The following is a 17,379-nucleotide window of genomic DNA, read 5'->3' on the forward strand; positions in this document are numbered from 1 at the left end:
AAATCTCTTCATACTCATCATTCTACACTTTATATTTGCAAGTATGGAAACAGATTCAGCTTATGAAAGGGATGATGAAACTGTCAGTGATTCTTCCCAAGAGGTTCATGCACAAATAAAACCACATAAGGGAGGAAAACACATCTGGGAGAAGCCCATCAATCTCACAGAATTACTAGCTTGCCCTCTTGCAGTAACATATTTTAAACATCAGTCTTCCTACCAGTTTTGTTAGATGGCGGAGAGGGTGAAATATCACCACAAGCTTGCTAGGTTATTTGTTCTTCACCTTCACAATGGTTAGGTGAACCTAGTTGGTGTCTCCTTCACTTTGACACCTGAAACTATTTCAACAGCAACAAGTATTCCTAATGTGGGAGAACAGTGGAACAAAGGACAACATGTGGGCAAAGAGCATTATGAGCCTTACATCAAGGCTAGTTATCAAAGGCAAATCAGTAGGGTCTTTCCTTTCAGATACCTACAAGACACTTATGCTCCACTCATGAAGATTATTATCAAATATTTCACCTGTGAAGGGAGGTTTTCTCACTTGTACACTTACCATGTTAGATTGCTGATGCACTTTACTAGAGTGAGGATGATGAACCTCCCCTATTTCATATGTAGAAATATTGAGAAGATGGCTACATTGGTGCAAAGGAAACCTCTTCCTCAATAGTTCAGTAGCATTTATCATTTTTTATTGATCAAAATTGTTGTTTTGCCATCAGCTGAGCTTGCTGAATATTTCTTGGGATACATTCATTTCACATGAGGTTTTCAAGGCCCTCAGGTGACCCCATCAATGTTTCAAGAGGAAGGAGGGCATTCAAATCAGCCAGAGGTTCATGAGACTCAAACTACAGGAGTGCCAGTATTTGTCACTTATGAAAAGGGGAAAAGGAGACTATTTGCAGCTACCAAACAACTATTATATCCACCAGGGGTGGAAGGGGTCTCGTTCTCTTCACTGGACAATAGGCAAATGCTATCTTCACCTAGGGTGAAAGGGGATTTGCCTTCTTCTTCAGCAAAGCAGGTACAGGACAGAGTAAAGAAACTAATGCATGATGAAGGGCCTTCTAAAGGCCAAGATAGAGATTTAATTTTGGTTGAGGAAGAGGACACTGATTTGGGCTCCCAAATCTCGAAGCTCAAGGATGAGATCATCAAGGAAAAAGAAGCCAAGATCCGAAGCCTATCACCTGACCTTGAGAGGGCTAAATGGGTCATTAATTACCTTGAGCAACAAAATAATAAATTGGAGGACAAAAAAACAATCACGGAGCTGCAAAACATAAGGGAAAACCAACAATTGGCAAAGAGAAGGAAAATCAAGCTAACTTCACTAGAGCAAGAAATAGAGGCTGATCGAGAAGCATGGTTGGAAAGAATCAATATCCACCTTGAGAGGTTGGCTAACAAGGCTAATAAGGAGAAGAAGATGTTGCAACACATGGCTTATCGCTATTTCGCCCGGAACAAAATTTGTAAAACAAGGATAAGAAGCCTAAAAGCCAAGTTAAGGAGAACTTTGAGGAGCAATAAAGAGAAAGATAAGCTCAAGATCTTGGCTAGAGCTTCGTTGGCCTAGCATAGCACTTAAGATAGATCACTCATGCCAATTTTCAAGAAATTTGGAGAACCTTTTAGCATTTTTGAATTTTTTAGGGAAAAAACTGGTTTTTCCGGCAGGTGCATAGCGCCATCGGCACTACACTTTTGATGGGGACCTCCATTTGATGAAAAATTTGCATTTTTGGATTCCTCATGAAAATTTATGCAGACTCAGAAATTTTTAGGAAATTTTGACAAGTTTTGGGTCTCCAAAAGGGCAACAAACACCTAAAAAATGCCCTCTTTGCCACTTTTTGGCCACACAAGAAGCAGCCTTGGGAGATTGCAATTTTGGAGTGGCAAATGGACTCCAAATCAAAAACTTCAAGTTGCTCTAGAAAGCTGACTCAAAAGGCTTTCCAACAAGCTATCCTGCACCTAATTGTGACCTCGGTAAGCCTTCCAAAAGCAGCTTGTAAGAAGCGCTACGCACAGAAAAAATGTCGCTATGCACAGAATGAAAAGGTGCCAATTTTGCCTATTTGCTCAAAATTTCACCTAGTTTTCTTCCAGTTTGACTTTTTCTCTCTTATGGTAAAATTCATGATATGATTTGATGTAAATTCATGTACTATAATCTAAAAATGATAAAAATTGACTCATGGAGGTAGATACATCAATTATAGGTGGTTTTGAACTGAATGAATCAGTTTCCATAGTTTTAGAGGCAAGCTGCTACACTACCTATTTTTCAGTTCCTAGTTTAGATCTTATTGAAACAGCTCCTAGACTCATGGATTCGACCCCTAATGGTTAGCATAGGTGGTTTGATGCCTATATCTTGTACTTTCTTAGTCATTTGTCAGGGTTGGGCTCTTGTGGATGCATTGAGCACTATTGTACATCACTTCTGTAGTTTGGCAAGGAAATAAACCTGGGTTTTGCAGTATTTTGTGGGATTCTTGTGGTAATGTGATTTAGCATTGTTTTATTCTTAGTAATTCAGTGATCTAATGTTAATGTGTGCCATCATCTCTTTTATTCTTCATGGCTAAATGAATCAATTGTAAAAGGTAGAATTCATTGATGTTTCAGTGCTCTGCCTTGGGGTTTATTTAGTTTTACATGTTTTCTATTGTTTGAAGAGGACTCATGACTTTTGCATGCCATCTCCAACTCCTCACCAGTCTTTAGACTCATCATTACACTCATTTCAAAGTGCTAAAACACTTGCCTACCTCGCCCCACAGAAACCTCTACAAATCTGTGTTCATTTCCCAGACCCAAAGTTGCCTTCCCATCTGATCCAGCAACTCAACCATTAAATTCAATCAAATTCCTCTGAGAAATCATACCTAGCCTAAAATTAGTTTTTATATCAGTCGTCTCAAGCCTTCCTTAATAAATTTTGATTGATATTGACAAGGAGAGATCCCTCTCCCGACCTGGTAGGGCTAGCTACCAGGTTAAGCATGGTTTGATGTTACCCTAGACCTGCCTTTCTCAACCTGAGGTAGATTTAGGCCCTGACAGAAGGACTACAATATATAAAGGTGGAAGTTGTCACTGGCATAAAACTGAAGGAGCTATCAAGTGAACCAAAATTATGAAACAAACAGAGTTCTTCACCAACTGCAGATGGTACATTTCTACATTATGTGAATAAATGAGTTGAATTTTACCATGTCAGAAATCATTTGATTACTGGCCATTCATGTATACCATTAACAAATGCGAGATAACTCAACAATAATGATAATGAGTGTCAAGGTACCCCAATAAAATCTAACAAGTGTGAATAAATGTGTTGAAGTTGAACACTTGAAAGAATCTTCTAATAAGCAGATATTGATGTATTCTCACTGTCGATACCGAAGGAGTTTGGAAATAATGAATGCAAACCCTAAGGTATTGAAAAAAGGACTCTATACCTTATTCCCAAAGAAATGAGTTGGATTCGATGGGAAACTATCCTTTGAAAGGAAGGCATTAAGCATCCCACATAAACTAGCGTGAGTGTAACCCACAAACCAATAATTTGGAAGAACTTAGACAAAGAGAGGTCAAGTAACCGTTTCGAAGTACATTTCTGATCTACACAAGGTGTGGCTAGTGCAGGGGAAAAATCCTCTAAACCAACCAAGAATAAAAGATGACACAGAGGCGAGGAATCCAACAATAGGGTCAAATGGAAACGAAGGTACTGAATGGATCCCAATGAGTGATAATGTAAGATGACTTCGAATATAAGGGAAACCACTAAGTCAAAGACCCATGATATTGATCGATGTTGAGCACAAGGTCACCTATCAATGATGTAAATACGCTCCGAGTGAAACTCTTGGTATACTCTTAGAGAAATTTTTCAAAGTCGATAAGAGAAGACCCACCAGTAAGTCATAGGAGACCTCCTTAACCAACACGAGTAAAGGACCAAATAGCTGATGTGATACTGAAGATAACTTGACAGACCGGGTATGATAGATAGAAATGAGTCAAGAGATACCTTAAAATGGCCAACAACAGGTTTACTTCCCTTGAAAAAAAGCAGGACTTGATGTGACTTTATGGAAGCATAAAATAACTTTGTATAAGTTTTCAATGTAGGAGGCATTAAAAAACTCTCCATATGATTGGAAGAGATAACCAATCAGAGGAGGACTTACTCGAATAGTGTTATAGGTTCCCTAAAGCTAGACTAAGTCCCATCCCAATGGAGGAAAGAATCCTTTTAAGTGCTTAGCTTAAGGGCAAAACGACTGACTCTAGCTTCCATCAAATGATGAAAAAAATGTCCTGTTCCTACTCTTTTGGGAATATTTTTGTTTTTGTATTTTTCATATTTAAATACTCAAAAGGAATAAAATAATGCCTATAATACAATGGAGAGAATAAGTGTCAAGGGAAAGTGCACTAGTTCCTGGGATTGGAACAATCCTATGATCAATGAAAGGTGGTAGATGATAGTCATGGACACTCAGGGGATGTTCTCTCCATGGAAAAATAGGTGTCAAGAAGGAAAGGTTAATGAATGCATGATTATAAATTGCAAAAGGTGATGGTCAAAAGTGGCTTGTACATGAGTCCAAATGAAGTTGTCTTAAGGCCAAAAGAGGTACAAGTAGTCAAAATGAAATGCAGTAGTATAACTTAACGCATGGGAGCCTCTAATGTATAAGGTCAGGAAAAAATTGAAGAAGAAGAGGAATGAGGCTTCAACGCAAAGTCATGGCAGGACTAAATGGTACTCCTGAGCCAACACAATACTTGCAGGATAGACAACATATGTCAGTGATGATCTAGCTAAGAAGCCCATGGAAGGAAAGTCTATACCACTATGTTACAATTTTACAAGACAACGAGTGAAAGTGGTTAAAAATTGCAACATAATGGGGTCAACCTTATGGAGAAATATTGCAGTATGAGGTCAAGATGCATAATGCAATGGAAAAGTCATATGTCTTAACTTATATGCTAGTGATAACATGATACATACCACGATAGGTTAACTATTGCACGGTCGAAGTGGTGGAAAAACATCTCTAAGTATTCATTACCTTGAAAAATAACCTCTCTCAATACTTCATGCAAAAAGTCAAAAGTTCATAAAATTGTAAAACTTAAAAATATTGAACTTTAGAAAAGTGGGTTTTTAAAATTTGGTTACAAAAGAACTTTTTAGACTCACCCAAACTCATTTTCACCCCCCAAGTGTTGAGAAGAGGGCTCTTGGAGAAATTTTGGGTAAACTGATAATTAAAATAAATAGTACAACTTAACACATGGGAGCATCTAGGGTATAACGCTAGAAAATAGTGAAGAATAAGAAGAATGAGGCTACGATGCAAAGTCATGGTGGGACTAAAGAGCACTCATGAGCCTACACAATACTTGCAACATGGGTGACATATTTCAGTGAGGATATAATTAAGAATACCATGGAAGGAAAGGATCTACCACCATGTTATGATTTTACAAGATGGAAAGTGAAAGTGGTTAAAAATCACATCATTATGGGGTTGACCCTCTGGAAAAATATCACAATATGAGGTCAAGATGCATAATTTTCAGGCAGTATAAATGCAAGATTTACACCAACATTAAACAAACCAGGTAAGTAAATTTAGAGGCATAGCGCAATATATGCCAGAATACGACCTCAGGGATCTATTAAATAAAAACCAAACTCTTGCAATAAATTCAAAAGGAGCATCATTCAAGAAAAATAAACACACTATGGGAATCTACTTCTGGCTCCTCTTCTAGGTTGAGTTGACTCCTACAGTAAGTCTTCCTGAATTTTCCAAGTGACAAGGGAATGTAGGCCCCATTCAAAAGAAAGCGATTCAAGAAATAAAGAATGCAAAACCTCTTAAAAATTACTGCTATGTTGAAAGCATGAAATTAAACTAGAAATCACACGGTAACTTCATTCCAACTAATGTAATGAAATGATCGAATGCTTTAAAAAGAATCAAGATAATAATGCACTGCTTCTCTTAAACACAATTCCGTACTTTAGCTGTAAGGAAAATATGCAATAAGAACCAATGAAATAAATATATAATTTGTGTTATTTACCCTGATCTTATTAAATACTTCCTTATAATATATGTAGCATTTAATTATAATGAAGAATTTTGTGAGTGTTTTGTCAACAAGATTCATAATCTTTCCTTATGTTGATCCAACAATCTACTTGTAAAAGTGTAGGAATAAATTTTTTTCTGCAAAAGTGCAAGAATCTGTCTGGTATAATATTCAAAGGAAATTATGAGTACATGTTAAGTTAAGTTAACCAGAATCCTTGCTCAACAATTATTTCACCATTACATTCTGGAAATAAACTTTGTTATGCCACAATGAGATTAGGGTAAATCTATATAACAATAAATAAGAGACACAGTTAAAACATTCATTGTTTACTTTAGTTCAACATTTATGAAAATACATCCAAAAGAATTGATATTAAACCTAAATAACAAAAGCAGTAAAATAAAGCTTTTGGAATAAAATTGAAAATTAAATGACTGAAAGAAGAGCTATGAAATGAAATTGTGAAATTATCTAAGATCACACTCACACCAAGCAAACTAAAATGCAGCAAAAGAAAGTTAAGAGGTTTGGGGCAACGGACTGGCTAGTGGGCCCAACCATCCAACTCGTTGCCCTTGCAGCAATTAAGTCACAATCTTTAGAACAATATGGAGAAACAAAATTACTCAGAAGTGATTGCCAAATAAACTCATTTCAGAGTAGGAACTAGAATTCAAAATTTAATGCCAAAGAAATTCACGTCAGAAGTCTTGTTACAAATTCATAAAACAATGTTGCACTGGTTCTAGTGGATCCCTTGAGGGATCATCCCACTAGTGCACAACTCCTCCCCTCCTACACAGATAGTTTCCCTCCTCCTACAAACAAAAATGATTTACATAATACAATCTTCCATATACAAAAACTAGCCTTCACACCTATGTGACTCCTTCCTTTTATAATGTTCTTTCATGATAATTTTGGCTCTATTCCTTAGCAAACAACATGGGGATTTAATCCCAGCTCATATTCATCAATAGAATATTAATACAACCATTTACCCATTGAAGGAGTGAAGATCTGACATGAATTTCCTAAATCTGGCCGTTTTCTACAATTCTGGAAAAATCAGTGTTTATAACAAAATGCCTCCAAAGAACTCCATGTATCTCCTTAACCATTACAAATTTCGTAAAAATGTTTGGAGGAAATACATCTTGTTATATTTTCAATAATAACCTCTCTCGGAATTTTCTAGTTTAGATCCATTGCCTCCGAAATCGTGCCGAAAATGACAGTTTGAAATATGAGATGCTAAGATTTTGGCAAAACAATATATTTTTAGAAAACTGCCACAAAGACCATTATGTAACTTTTATACCATTACGACTTTTAGAAATCAGTTAGATTTTTTGTCTATTTTCTATACTGGGACAAAAACCCATGTTTTATAATTTCTCCATTCGCATTCACATACACGGAAAATGACACGGAAGTTGGAAGTTTGGAAACTGTTGCGAATTTGGGGCTGAGGCATTAATTATTCCCTTAACATAAATCTGTACGGCCTGGGGTGTATCTTAGCTTATGTGGAAATGTTCAAACAATATTTTTAACAAAAACCTCTTTCATATTTCCCTAGAGATGTGTCAATGTATGAAAGCCCCAAATTAGTGCAGGCATGTTGGTGGAGGCATGTTGGTGCAGGTAGAGCTGGTGCATGCACAACTGGTATAGGAACTGCTACTATAGGAATGTTAGAACCTGCCACAAAAGAGCTTGACATTAATGACATTTTCACATTAAATTAACAAAACAAGAAGAGTTCATAGATCAACAATTGTTAGCTCTAAATACCTCTAGATAATAACTTAATAATGCGCAAAACAAATAATAATGATTATAATCACTTAGTATAGGCATAAAATTGTTCAATTAAATCATGAAAATTTGGACAAAATGGAGGCTCAACACTCCCCCACGCTGACCTTCTTGCATGTCCTCATGCAAGCCAAACCATAGGATTATAAAATCATGGAAGAAGGTAGGGGGAATGTTTAAAGATCATACTATGCTTCTTGATAAAAGTGTCAACAAAAATCTCCACAAGGAAATATTAAGATATCATGGTATGTCATCATTTTTAAAGCATTCATTAACTTTGGAATATCACTATTACAATTCCAACTAAAACCATGTTACATACCTTATGAAAGTATCGAGTGCAGGAATGATAAAATTACAACAAGATCAAGTATAGGAAAGCAATGCTTTGTACCATACATTATGGAAAAAGAATACTGCACCTTTATGATAGACATCACATACCTGCTATCCTGTTTCAATTGAATTCCCTGCTTGTCATAGATTTCAGAACTCTTATTTCTGTCTAGAGTCTTATTAACACTTATGATAAAAAAAACAAATTTTGTTGAAAAGGCGCAATTTCAAGAAAATTACCATAAGATTCCTTCACCTAATACAACAATCCTGTACCTAGGTCATGTAGTTCTTATTTAGAGGCAGCCACAATCAACACACATTGTTTTCCATCAACACCTAGTGAGTAATCATCGCTGACCAATTCATCACTCTAAATACCATAAAAATTAAGTGAGTTATGATACCAAAAAAGGGAGATAAAAATATAACAAAATGACACCTTCCTGGACCAATCAAAAAATTGAACACTCTATATTTGTTGTCATGCAGATGTGAAAGTAAATTTCTCCTTAATCCAGTACAAAGAATTACCTCCACTAAGGGTACCACATCATTAAAGATTCTTAATTTTTGAAAGATAGAACTCAAAGCATCATGCTCAAATCATCTTAAAACCATTATCCAAGAAATAAAATGATGAGTTTTAGGGAGAGATAAAGATAACCAAGTAAATCATAGTATGCAATTAACTTTAATACCACAGACATGGCCTTTCTACCCGCAGGTGTCTATAACCTCAGCGGGGATGTCTTTTAACCCACCAAAATGCTTGTGTCCCACTTACTAGATATAGATTCAGAGTTATATTATTTAATTTAAAAATTAGATGAAGGCCACTGTCCTAGCTTGGTAGCTAGCTAATGGCAGTGCCACTCACAAGAAATAACATTGATGAATAAGCTGGCCCATGATGAGACCTCCTATCTTCTAGCTTTTCAGCTAAAAACCATTACTCTGGCTTGGCGACCAGCATCAGTAATGTCATGCATGTTAGGTCTCATGATTGTGGTAGGTCGGCTCATCACAAGACCTCCTATCCTCCCCTAAATATTTTTTGTAGACTCTGATTGTAATTAACTTTAAAGGTTACTTAATAAGTGGGGAGGCAGATCTACTCCTTAAGAGTACGGGTTGACATGAAAAGTTTTTAATGACTAATCATTACTAGCTAGTTCATCTACCCTAAAGACTTATTAAAAATATCCCAGATAATGTTTGAAAGATTCTTTAAGTTAATAACGCTAGTGTTCTCATGAATAACTTATTATGATCTTTATAAGAGTGGTCCACCATAGGGGGCTCTACAATAGTACCTTCTAAGGGAAAATGAAAATATATATCTCATATGACAACTTCATTAGAGTGGTTAATCATGGTTACTTTTGAAAAATCATGAGGTATTAGGGTGAATCATACCCAACAAGATTTTTCATAGATGTATGTGTTAACAACCAATGCAGATCAAAAGAAGTTTTAGTGGCTATGTTTTGAAAGTCAAAACCCTAATTGCATTGTTGTAATGGCTTTATTCATGGCATTTCTTTATTCTTCTACCCTACATTACCCTAAGAAGCCGAAGAATCCCTTTTATGTATAGGAGGACTTCTAGTGCAACCAAGTGTGCAACAAGAGGATAATTATATTCATGTTCGAATTTAGAAAGTATATGTGAAAAAATACTAGAACATGAGGTACGAGCTGCATTAATTGATGTGATGCTACAAATTGTTGAATGATAAAGGAGGGATGAATACTGACAGTAATATGAAACCAAGATTATATGGGATCCATGTACTCTTGGTCATTGATTCATGGGAAACATTTGTTGCATCAGGCAAATCCTCCAATTTTCTTTGTTCATCCTCTAAAGTGTAGGTTGGATCAGGTTGGTGTTCTTCAATCTCTACTTCTGATGGCTTCTCCTCATCAAGCATGATCCATAGCTTCTTGGTCTCCCTAGGAAGATATTCTGGTTCTTCATGATCTTCTTCTTCCAGAGGAGTAGACCAATTTCCAATTGATGCCAAGATGTGTTCTTTCTGTGAAGTAGAGACCCCATCTTTTGCCAGAATTTGAGATAGTTCTTTGAATAACATCACACTTCCCCACATTTTCCTGCTAGCTAGAAATTATTGTCAGCACCTAGATTAAGAGTGGGGGGTTCTTTTAGCACCTAAAAAACTCAAAAGATCAATTGCAATAAAAAGAAAAAACCAAGATTGTAAAATAAGGAAATCACACTTGCAGAAATTAGATAACCGCTATTGTAGAAAAAAGTAACACACTTTGCAGTAAAAGAAATTACTCATAAAAAATCAAGCATCAAACTTTCTAGTAAAGGAAATCACTCATTTGCAGAAAGGAAAACCTGGCTTGTGAGCTCTATGGAAATGTCCTCCAGTATGATTTAGAAAGCAAGGGTAACCTCGTTAATCTAGAAATTCAATTGCGAAGGAAAGGGAAAAGCACGAAAAATCATTGAGGCTTATCGTACAATGCCTCCCCTACAATGACGCCAAAATGTCGGGCGGTATAAATGAAAGATTTACACCAACATAAAATTTGTTAATTCAGGTAAGTAAACTTAGAGGCGTAGCACAATATAATTAAGTATACGATCTCAAGGATCTGTTAAATAAAAACCAAACTCTTGCAAGAAATTCAAAAGGAGCATCATTCAAGAAAAATAAACAAGACTCTTTAAAGAAAAGTAAACACACTCCGAGAATCTACTTCTAGCTCCTCTTTTGGGTTGAGTTGACTCCTGTAGTAAGTCTTCCTCAATTGTCCAGGGGACAAGGGAATGTAGGCCCCATTCAAAAGAAAGCAATTCAAGAAATAAAAAATGCAAAACCTCTTAAAAATTACTGCTATGTTGCAAGCATGAAATTAAACTACAAATCACATGGCAACTTGATTCCAACTAATCTAATGAAATGATCGAATGCTTTAAAAATAATCAAGACAATAATGCACTGCTTCTCTTAAAGACAATTCCGTACTTTAGCTGTAAGGAAAATATGAAATAAGAACCAAAGAAATAAATATATAATTCCTGTTGTTTACACTGATATTATTAAAAACTTCCTTATAATATACACAACATTTAATCATAATGAAGAATTCTGTGAGTGTTTTGTCAACAAGATTCACAATCTTTCCTTATGTTGATTCGAGCATCTACTTGCAAAAGTGCAGGAATAAATGTTTTTCTGCAGAAGTGTAGGAATCTGTCTCATATAATATTCAAAGGAAATTATGAGTACATTTTAAGTTAAGTTAACCATAATTCTTTCTTAACAATTATTTCACCATTACATTGTGGAAATAAAATTTGTTATGCCTCAATGAGATCAGGGTAAATCTCTATAAGAATAAATAAGAGACGTACTTAAAACATTCACCGTTTACTTTAGTTCAACTTTTATGAAAATACATCCAAAAACATTGATATTAAACTTAAATAACCAGAGAAGTAAAATAAATCTTTTGGAATGAAATTGAAAATTAAATGACTGAAAGAAGACCTATGAAGTGAAATTGTGAAATTATCTAAGATCACACTCACACCAAACAAACTAAAATGTAGCAAAAGAAAGTAGAGGTTTGGTGCAACGGACTGGCTAGTGGGCCCAACCATCCAGCTCGTTGCCCTTGCAGCAATTAAGTCACAATCTTTAGAAAAGTATGGAGAAACAAAATTACTCAGAAGTGATTGCCAAATAATCTCATTTCAGAGTAGAAACCAGAATTTAGAATTTAATGCCAGAGAAATTCATTTTAGAAGTCTTGTTACAAATTCATAAAACAATGTTGTGCAGGTTCTAATGGTCCCCTCAAGGGAACATCCCACTAGTTCACGGCTCCTCCCTTCCTACACAACAATATTGGTTCCCTCCTCCTGCAAACAAAAATGATTCACATAATACAATCTGCCATATACAGAAACTAGCCTTCACACCTACGTGACTCCCTTTTATAATGTTCTTTCATGATAATTTTGGCTTTATTCCTTACCAAAAAACATGGATTGAATCCCAACTGATATTTATCAATAGAATATTAGTACAACCATATACCCATTGAAGGAATGAATATCTGGCACAAATTTCCCAAATCTGGTTGTTTTCTACAATTCTAGAAAATTCAGTTTTTTTAACAAAATGCCTCCAAAGAACTTTGCATATGTCCTTAACCATTACGAATTAATGAAAAATATTTGGAGATAATATATATTGTTATATTTTCAACAGTAACCTCTCTCAGAATTTTCTGGTTCAGATCCATTTCCTCAGAAATCATGCCCAAAAATGACTGTTTGAAATCTGAGATGCTGAGATTTGGAAAAAAATTCTATTTTTAGAACACTTCCTCAAAGACCATTAAGTAACTATTATACCATTACGAATTTTTGAAATTGGTTTGAAGCTTTGTCAATTTGCTATACTAGGACCAAAACCCATGTTCTAGAATTTCTCCATTCGCCTTCATCTACACGGAAAATGAGGCAGAAGTTGGTAGTTTGGAAACTGTTATGAATTTGGGGTTGAGGAATTAATTATTGTCTAAACCTAAATCCGTACAACCTAGGTGTATCTTAACTTATGTGGAACTGTTCAAACAATAGTTTGAACAAAAGCTCTTTCATATTTCCCTAGAGATGTGTCAATGTATGAAAGCCTCAAATTAGTGCAGGCATGTTGGTGGAGGCATGTTGGTGCAGACAGAGTTGGTGCAGGCACAACTAGTATAAGAAATACTACTATAGGAATGTTAGCACCTTCCACAAAAGAGCTTGACCTTAATGACATTTTAACAGTAAATTAACAAAACAAGAAGAGTTAATAGATCAACAACCGTCAGCTCTAAATGCCTCTAGATAATAACTTAATAATGCACAAAATGAATAATAATGATTATAGACACTTAGTACAGGCATAAAATTATTTAGTTAAATCATGAAAATTTGGAAAAAATGGAGGCTCAACAATAATGCAACAGAAAAGTGATATGTCTTAACCTATATGCCAGTTACAAAATGATACTTGCCACGATAGGTCAATAATCGTGGAGTCAAAGCAACAGAAAAACATCACTAAGTCTTCATTACCCTAAAAAATAACCTCTCCCAACACCTCAACCAAAAATTCAAAAGTTCATAAAATTATAAAAATTAAAAATATTAAAATTGATAAAAGTGGGTTTTTAAAATTTGGTTTAAAAGAACTTTTTAGACTCACCCAAACTCATTTTCACCAGCCAAGTGTTGAGAATAGGGATCTTGGAGCATTTCGGGCAAACTGATCCGATCAAATCCACCAACGAATTCATCACATATGACCTATAGGTAATTCCAATCCGTAAACTCATGCATTTGATCCAAAATTTTAATGTTTCAAATCGATTTCAGGGAGATATTTTTGTTCTCAAATGATGCTCTGCGTGCACGTGCTTCGACAACTTGAAAATGACGTATAGAAATCCCTACAAGCGAGTTTTCAAATGGAAATATGCGTATGTACGTGATCGTTTTTTACAAAAGTCATGTACATGCAGAGTAAAATGAAAATCCTAATTTCTAATGGATAAAATCTTTCAAATTTTCAGGATGTCGATCATTTAGAGAGAGAGAGCATATCGATGTTCATAATTCATTTTTAGAGGATCAAGAATCGTTGGATGGTTAAAAAAATTGTGGCTTGCTCAAATTCTTCATGATGCCCAACATGAAAATGCAGACTCGATTACTAGAGATGTTATTTCATTATTGGGACCCAGAGTAGGAGTTATTTGTTATAGATCATATGCCTTTGTAGATCGAAGTAGAAGATATCTACTTCATAATAGGGCTTTCCTGAAGGGGATAAGAAATTGACCTAAAAGGAAAGGCATCTGCAGGCCTTAACATATCTGATTATATTTCCGTATACTTTGCACCAAATACTGACTAGATTGGATCACATGTTCCGATCAACTAAATTACAAACCTGCCAATAAAAATCATCCTTTTTACCATTTCCAGGAAAGCAGGTTCAACCTCACTGCATCAGGTGGCATGACCTACTATGTTCTTGGAAGTATAATGCCTAAGACAAATTGTCAATGATTGGTTTACAATTCTCTTGACCAATATGAAGAAACAATTGACGTCAATGAGACAGGGTAAAACAAAGAACTTTTGCTATGGTAGCATCATTTTCTCGTTTTCCTTTGCGTGGATTATTTTGCTACGAGCTAGAGTAGCCACTGCCATCGGTAGTCCTAGAGATCCTAGGATGGCTAGATGGGCAGATATAATGAAGAAAATTGGCAGAGGCAAAGTCACTCGGGCGACTTTTGATGATGATTTCTTCCACTGGTTTGAGAAACAAGTTGTGGCCATAGATGACTACCCCTATGCAGGTTTATATTTCTCAGAGGACATGGAGCTAGCACTTCCAAAAGGATCTTCAAGCGGTGACAATGGTAAAAATTATAATTTTTAACTTATTCGATTTTATTTTTATTTTTTAACTGTAATCTCAAGAAATTCAAAATATTTTTTCATGAAACAAAAACCTTGCAAGATTAAATGATAATGATACAAATATTGAACCAGTGAGACCTGAGGGTCTACTAGGGCATAGGCATCATGACAAACACACAGAGAGAGCAACATTTAAGTCTGAGAGAGACCTTTATGTTTTTTAGAGGAACTTGGAGAGTTTGACTCGCTCGGTTCCCATGGAAGAAATAGCGAATCTCCCTAAGGATATAGAGAGACGAGTGGTTGGAGTTACACGAGAGTCGGTTCAGCTCTTCTAATGAGTGGTAAATTCCATCATCTTCTTTCGAGATGCTCATCTAGAGAAGGGCTCACAGCCTTAGATTTTTAGATGACTCATATTTTTTGATATATGGACATGATCAAGATTAAGCCCTAATTTTGTCATACATTTGTCCACATTTTGTTATATTTCGACATATTCTATCTATCTATATATAGAGATTTTGCGATGATTTGATAATACATCCAAATGATTTTCTCATATTTTTAATTTAATGTGTTGAATGATTAATGTGCCAATCTAATGCCTGGCTGGCTATAAAAATAAAAAAATGGATTATCTGATCGTGGAATAGGAATGAAGTTAATAAAAGTAAATGATCTTTTCAATAATCTCACTCTCATAAATTGGTGATGTAATAAAGGATCCCTCACATGATAAATGTCTTTAATTGAGGCAAAACCAGTTGTGAATCCAAATAAACCACTAATGATTCAATACCATAAGATATTGCTTCAGATAGTAAATTAATAACGACACTGTATTCATGTTGTGGGGAAAAGTATCCGATGCGGATGACCCTATCCCTACTCTAAAGGTGATAGTCTTTAGCAACAACTGAAAGTAAAGTTTTGATGATTCCCTTTATGAAAGTACAGAGAGAATGGAGAAAGATTAACCAACCTGGTGTCTTTCGCTTAGTCGATCCTTGTCCTCTCTCTTTGTCTCTTGTTCCCAGCTCCTTGCTCTCTTTGCCGGTCCAGCCACACACAGATCCTGCACAAACAAGAGAGCAAACTACAAGATACATGTACTCATAACTGAAGCATGGATTAGGATGAATCAAATATACATGTAAATACAATACATCAATGCAATACAAGTATATAGGAGAACATGCAAAACTTTATTGATAGAAGTAACAGGGTTCTGAGAAGGTTACAACCAATAATGGCTCCAATCCAGCAGCACCTCCCCAGCAGCAAGAACTCTCCTCTTCACCTCTAGTAAAACAATCACCCAATAGCTCTAACTGTAAACCAACAGCACCTCCTTGCTTTACACAAAATTCCAGCCCCTTTAGACCTCATAGAAGAGCTCTATATATAGGAGAGAAGAAGAGAGGATGAGTCAGCTTGAGACTGACATAAAGCTGCCTTGTGTCCTCTCCCTCTTCAGTTAATCTTCAGTTCTTGAGTCCACTTGGAGATCCTTGCTTACACATGGTGATCAAGTACCTCTTACTCATCACAGGGCGAATCTCATGAACCAAGTGTCAGTTTGGAAGCTTCCTGGGCAATTGACACCTTGCAGAATGACTGTGCCACTTGGCCAATCTCGCCCAGCGCAGGTAGCCTTCATTGCTTTTGACTTTCAGTGCAGGTACAAGGAAGAGCAGTTGACATTCAGCGCAGTTGCTCAGTGGAGCAGCTGACATGATCCAAAATTAGCCTGTTTTGAAGTGTTTTCAGGTGGAGAACTGATTGGAAGTGCTGTTGTTTGATGACCTTGTTCTTTTAGGGGTAAGAACAACATGTTTAGGGACTGAGGATCCCTGTAATTATTGACATTTCATGCTCCATGCTGCGAGGCACAAAAATGTCTATAACAGTTGCCCCCTAAAGTATGAGGCCGTTTATCGGGTGAAATGCTTTATCTAGAGGGTCCGAAGTTCATTCCAGTGCTGAGGAGGCGCCCTGTAATACAATACAATACAATACATTATTTTTCATTCTATTTTCATGATCTAGCTGAGGCGGGCATTCCCATGCTCAGCTTTTATAAATACATTTTGGTACATATGACAGACGATCGTCTGAAGGTAGACTGATAATTTTCTGCTGAAATTATCATCCTTTGAATAGGATGATCATCTGTTGCAATGATGTACATGACAAATGCTTTTATATTTCCTGAATATATATCGCAGCCCGGATGGATGAAACTAGATCCGGGGTCTTCAAACTCGTTCGATCTTCACTCTAAGTACAAGTCGATCCATGTGAGAATTGCGCTGAAGTCGAACATGGAAAGACATCGCTTGATTACCGGTCAATAATGAAAACCGTTAACAAGCGCGAGAGGAATCACCAATAATGACGATGACCCTCAAGGTACTACAGTACAATTCACGTGGCGTGAATAAAGGACTTGGCGTCGAACGCCACGCAAAATCTTCTGGTCGAAGGTCATTGATGTATACCTGTCGCCGGAAGTGAGAAACTTGCCATTGAGGCATGCAAGCTTCAAAGTACTGATGGGGGTGTTCCTAGATCAACTTCTTGGATAATGA

The sequence above is a fragment of the Pinus tabuliformis genome, chromosome X (genome assembly GCF_031772625.1).
Source record: "Pinus tabuliformis cultivar Carrire ecotype Pingquan chromosome X, CPIR1, whole genome shotgun sequence".
Classification (NCBI taxonomy): Eukaryota; Viridiplantae; Streptophyta; class Pinopsida; order Pinales; family Pinaceae; genus Pinus; species Pinus tabuliformis.